Genomic DNA, 6423 nt, shown 5'->3' with positions numbered 1-6423 from the left:
GAATGTGTATTACTCATATCACTCTTGTTTTAACCACTGTACCATTTGCTAATGTATTAATTTAGTATTTTATCCAAAGTGACATACACAGGGGAATTTGACAATGCAACCTCTTGATCTATAGTCAAATGCTCTACCCCTGAGTGTGACCTATTCTCTCATAGCATTTTTTTACTTACTCAAATATGACATCAGCTCTAACAAAGGTCCAAACCATCCTGGGATGCCATAGCTTCCCAGGGCTAATGTGTAGGATTCAGTGTAGCCCATGTGATGCTTGTGTAATGATTTCCACAGGCCAGGATTACAGACCTTCTATGATTGATTTTGTACGTAAGTGAAGGGGAACAAATACCGTATAGAAGCATCTAGAACAATTGATGAAACATGGCATTATTGCCCTAACCATTCAGCCGTTCTAAACTGCCTTTGGGACTTGCAGTCTCTAGCCAGCCACACAAAAGACTCACCATATGCACATAGCATATGGAACTCATATGGAACACATTTTGTAGAGGAGGAGATGGTACAGACTGTACAGACAGATATCTCATAGGCGAGTGGTGCTGACTAAGCAAAAACTACTCTGGAAATTATATCAGTGCACCAGTCAAGTGCATACTGTAGGCACAGAGTGGCTTGTAATATCTTTGGCATTGCCTTGACACTCCTCTGAGACGTTACAGTTCCTCGTTACATGGCTCTGGGAGAGAAAAAAAGCACATTGAGGATCCTCTGAAAAGTGAAATTGAAATGTCATGTACTTTTGCTATTTAGACTAAATCTGATTTCTCTGCAACTGTTCTAATGCAATCAGTGTATTGAAAGTGCAATATTCAGATTGATGTGGTCGCGGCTTGATCATAGTTGCATAAGTTCTATGTTAAAGGCTACACGTTGTACGTGAGTGATTTTTTTGCAGTTCACCCTCGAACTTCTGGTATCTCTGGAGAGTTTGTTGTTTGGAAGCATCCATCAATCCCAGTTGTATTTACACCCTTTCCCTGTGAGAAGCACTAGCACGAGGAGCGTGTGAGACTTTCAACACTGCAGCTGATATTCACAGCTGTAAATTCGAATAAAGCGACGTCTTAGGCCGGAGTGATTACACAATTATCTGTTTCATAAATAAGCACACCATTGATTGGGATTATTAGATGTATCGGTAGACTCTGTATTGCTACATGAATTATTTCATGATCCAGGCTTTTCTCCCGGCAATGAAATTAAGTTCCTCAAGTCAGAGTTGCTGCGTGAGCATTCTCTCTCACAGGGTTGTTTATGGCTCCTACACCTCTCTCGCCTCTCTCGCTCTCGCTCTCTCTCTCTCTCTCTCTCTCTCTCTCTCTCTCTCTCTCTCTCTCTCTCTCTCTCTCTCTCTCTCTCTCTCTCTCTCTCCCTGCTTTCCACTCCCGTTCCTGCTGAGAGCAGATGATGATGGCATGAGGCAGCAGAAATGTGAGCTGAGGGTTATCCATCAGGCGTCCTCTCTCTGCTCACGGGTGAGCGCTACAGACATTCAGCAGATCTACTTGAATTTTCCCCCAGATGCACTGTCATTGCAGGGGAGCAAGCTGCAGAGCACCCTGTGTTTGGGTATCCTCGCTGTCGATGCTGCCCATCTTGCTGGTGTACTGTATTTCTTCTTCACGCAGTCCTATGCAATGGCATTGTCAGCCAATAGAGAATCTACCACTGTCTCCAAACTCAATTTACCTGAGATGTTCACAGCAGTGATAGGCTACTTTAGGTCAGGAAGGCAGCCACGTGAATAATACTCTGCAAATACATTGTTTTTCTGTGGCTGGGCTTTGTGTGTGAGCAGTGTGAGTGACACCCTCACTGCTCTCGGTCTCAGAGGGAGGACAGAATGCACCTTCCTGCCTTCCTGCTTCCATTCCCTCATCATGTTGTATTGCAGTGTCTACACTGCTGGCTTTCATTTCTATCAGGAAAATTCCACTTGGCTGTTTCTCTGCTTTCCTGGCTATAAAGAGGACGGGAAGCAAGAGGCAGGAGCAGGTTGGCCTCCCAGGGCTCTCTGCTAGTGTGAACACACACACACATACATGCACACACACACACACACACACACACACGCACATACACACACACACACACACACACACAATCAAACAGCCGCAGAGCAGGGACAAAATGGAGAGGACACCTGGGAATGTGGTATTATTAGATCAGAAATCAGGTTACTGTCTCTTTTAAAATTGAATGCCCACTCTGCATTGGTTTCTGTGCAAAAGAAGATTGACAAGGTGTAACATCTTGTTCTTGTCAGTCAGATGTCAAGTCGTGATTACAGTCTCTATTATTATTATTTTGTACCAACTAGTGTACAAGCAGATGCTGATAAACTTGTAAAACGACTCTAACACCCCCAATTCTTGAGGTCAGATCAATCTAGTGTGAGCCATATCATATAAGTCCATAGGTGAAAGACCTCGAGGCCATCCTTAGCTGTTGTCATTTCCTTGTCCCTCATCTGTGTCATCTGTGGTTGAATGAGTACACCATCTACTGGTCAGATTGCAGTATGGAATAGAGCTCATTCTGCGTTGCCTGAACAGTATTGTGTTTCTTCTTCACACACTATACTTATTAGAATAGTAGCACCCAGAGAGGGCACCCAATGGCATTCAAGGACATTGTGGACATTTTGTAATCCATGTGACCTATTTTCTCAGCTGAGTTGTGAATATCACCGTCAGCCATCTTGATGACTGCTGGATGGGAAAGGGCCACATCATTATTATTTCTGGGGATATTCCTGCCTTGAATTCAAAGGAGATTTAGAGGATGTCACCTTATAGTTTTTTCTGTACTCTATCACTGGTGTGTTCATGACCTGGTCCTTGGCTACACCACACAGAGTTTGATGAGCTGGAGACACAGTAAAAGCAGTCTTGTACCTTTTCCACAAGGACATGGTGAATATTGCATTTATTAGCCTACAGATCACCACAGACAGAGACAATTGTTTAATGCCTTAAGTATTGCAGTTTCCCTCTGTCCACAGATAGGATGTATGAGGAAAATACAAAAGAAAAATCCAACTCATCTATTCCCCTAACTTACCCTCGTACATGTCCATCCGCTATGTAGAGACCGTGTACTGGGGTTTAAAATAACATAATCTCCAAAATGGATTGGGACGATAATCCAGTCATGCTGTAAAATACTTTATCAAGAAGAGATTGTTACATTTTCTAACATGATTGAAACGTGTGCCACATAAAACCTGGTAGCAGTAAATTTGGTGCAGTGATTACGTTGTGATGCAAGGATAGGGTGAAATAGTTTGACATTAGAACCTTTTAGAATACAGGGTTGGATGTATTTTGCAAAATAAGTGGATGTTCATTTTAGCTCTATTTGGGCCGACGCTTTTCATGTTTTGCTAGAGAGGAACAAACTTGCTTTCTCTTCCATTACCAGGTGAGACGGGTGACAAGTGTCAGTGTGACCCCCACAGCAGGCATTGTTTGCTCCTCTTCACCAGGGACTCATGTATCCTGAATCCACCACAGACTCCCCAGCACGCCTCTCCCATAGACAACATGCCTCCCCAGGCATGATCTACAGGTAAGCTCAGTTTCACACGTCGCATGCTACACACATCACACAGTCTCTTCACCTTACAGTAACTAACCATTCACATGCTGTAAAGATTTACATTAAGTCATACACAGTGTGGTTAGATTAAGTGATCTAATGTTCCACTCAGGCAAACATATTGTGTATATTAATCCACTCAATCCCTGCCATCAAATACTGCTTGAGGTCATCCCAGTACCATATGTACAGTAGGTTAAAGCAAACCCATAACAAATAAGCTTTCATACAACTGAGCCTCGCATTTATTAACCCACCTCTCTCTCTCCCTCTCTCTCCCTCTCTTTCTTTCTTTCTTTCTTTCTTTCTCTCTCCCTCTCTCTCTCTCTCTCTCCCTCTCTCTCTTTCTCTCTCTTTCTTTCTTTCTCTCTCTTTCTCTTTTCCTCCTGTCTCAAGTGCACGGTATGGGAGCCCAAAAAGACAGCTGCAGTTCTACAGGTAGGCCATTTAATATGCTGCATCCTGCAGTAACATAAACTCTCAGAACCTGCAAACAGATCATACAATATGCTTTTGGACTAACACAAACATTCTGGTATTTTATTTCAATTTTATCCAGAAACCTCTCCCTTTACCAACAAACACTGGTTAAGACCTCTTGACACATTCTGACAGCAGAGGCTTTCCATAAAAATTCCATTACTGCACACCCCACAGTAAACCTATTGATATCAAGAGTTTTCTATTTAGGTTTGAAGTGACATCGTTGGCCAATGGTCTACATTTAATAATAGATAGCTCTGTTTTTCAGACGAGCGTCTGAGAGGCTAAGCCATTGGTTATACAAACCTTTCCACAGAACACAATGCGTGTTCTGCCATCGTACGTAACACGTGTCCAAAAATAATGGTTATCTCTGCTGAGAAGGAATATGTTGTGCGTTTTCACGGATGGAGATTCTTGACTACGGCCTCATTTACAATAGTTTTTAACTACTGTATGTAGCAACATCTAGTAATATTGAGCTAGATAGGTATCAATAACAGACAAAATAAATTTAACAGCACACCAACGTTCACACACACACACACCTGTATTTCTATTTCAAACCTTGCTTTGCTACGCGTATTTGTGTACCCGCAACTATGTACTGTGAGCGAGTTTGTGTTTTACACACACATACTATACATTCACACATACACACAGCTCTTTGACAAGCAAAAAGGGCTTTTAGTATTCTTTCTCCTGGTTCAGACAATCAAAAGCTTTTAGTGCCAGGCTACCTAAATAATTTACTTCCGGGAGTATTTGCTGGGGTTTGCAGAACAAACCCAGCCTCTGATTGGCACAAAGCGGATTTCCTGTGTACCATGTAATACAAGGGGCGTGGCAAGTGGAGAGAGACTGTTACTGGTATGCTGCCTGAACCATCCCAGACTCTTAGAGCAGCAGTTTCAGACTGCTTCATGTCTGGCCAATTTAAGGGATAAAGTGCATCCTCTTCACAAACCTGGCCACCCTCAGCCTCCAAAATGAGCAGCGTGGTCCAGAACCCCTACATGAGCCGGACTCCCAGGTCCAGGGTAAGTGGAAGACAGACAAGCTCTAAAGTTGGGAAGAAGGAATTGATGAAGGAAGGAAGGAAGGGAGGGCTGCATGGATGGATGGATGGATGCTGCATGGAGATGCTGCCCCTGAACTGTGAACCCTACCCTGTGACCTGCACAGTGCCCTGGGCAGGGACAGCAGGATGCTGAAGGATGGTCTGATCAGATCTTTGCAGGGATAGCAGCTCTATCCCTGCAAACCTCAGTCGAAGCCGCGTGATGCTCTTTTCTATCTTAGTCATCAAGACGGAGGAGAGGAAGCTTCTGAAATATTGAGTAGCTCTGGATCCACTGTAGAGGTTGCAGCTGGTGGGGAAAATGGAGGCTGTCACGGAGAGAGAAATACTTAACTGTAGACATTGTGGAGAAAGGAGTCATTAAAATGGGCTTGTATAGTTTTTTTTCCCTGATAAATTGCACCTTGGTACCGATTTAGGACAATGGCATGATGTTCCGTATTCTGTAAGGCAAGATCTGTGTTTTACTTGAACACACATGTTCTATTCAGAGTGTTCACAGGGGACATGACTAATCCCGATTGGTTATACTGTCGCATCTTTTGGTCTGGATTATGTGCTTAGTCATAATCCTTAAACATCCTTACACTTACTTTTATTGTGGTGATTTGATAAATTGAACTGTTTGAGCATTTACGTTGTGTGACCACAGATTCTGTGACGATTGCTTGGGGGATTTTAGTAAATAGAAGGCATTTAAAGTTTTTGTTATAGCAATATAAAGATTTCATAAACCAATTTTACATTTAGACTTATTTTAATTCATGGTGTTAGTGTGGTCACAGAATGGACATTTGTGGTTCACCTTTGGTTCTCCATACTGGAATAGTTCATCCTTGGTAACACTCATCTCTCTTGCACTATCTATTTTCTGACAACCCCAAGTTAGCAAACAGCTTTAGCTTATTGGGAACTGGACTCAATTCAAGAAATATATCACTCAACGCATCCCTGCTCTGCCACCAGAAGTGGCGAAGAGCAATGCCCGCCTCGTCCCAACATTCCCTTTGGCATGCCACAGCACCCTCAAACTGTTGTTACTGCCACCGGATATGCCTCTGTGCATGCAGATGGGTCACAACGTTGAGAACACCTTAAACACACATACACAGACAGACACACACACAGGCACACACAGGCACACACATACACATACAGACACACATACTATTTCAACAATCTATGGACACAACCGGTAAGCCCCATCCCAATCAGTTTGTCAAGCAGCCATT

This window comes from Osmerus mordax, chromosome 7 (genome assembly GCF_038355195.1).
Source record: "Osmerus mordax isolate fOsmMor3 chromosome 7, fOsmMor3.pri, whole genome shotgun sequence".
In the NCBI taxonomy this organism is placed as follows: Eukaryota; Metazoa; Chordata; class Actinopteri; order Osmeriformes; family Osmeridae; genus Osmerus; species Osmerus mordax.
Note: the sequence above shows the minus strand (reverse complement) of the source record.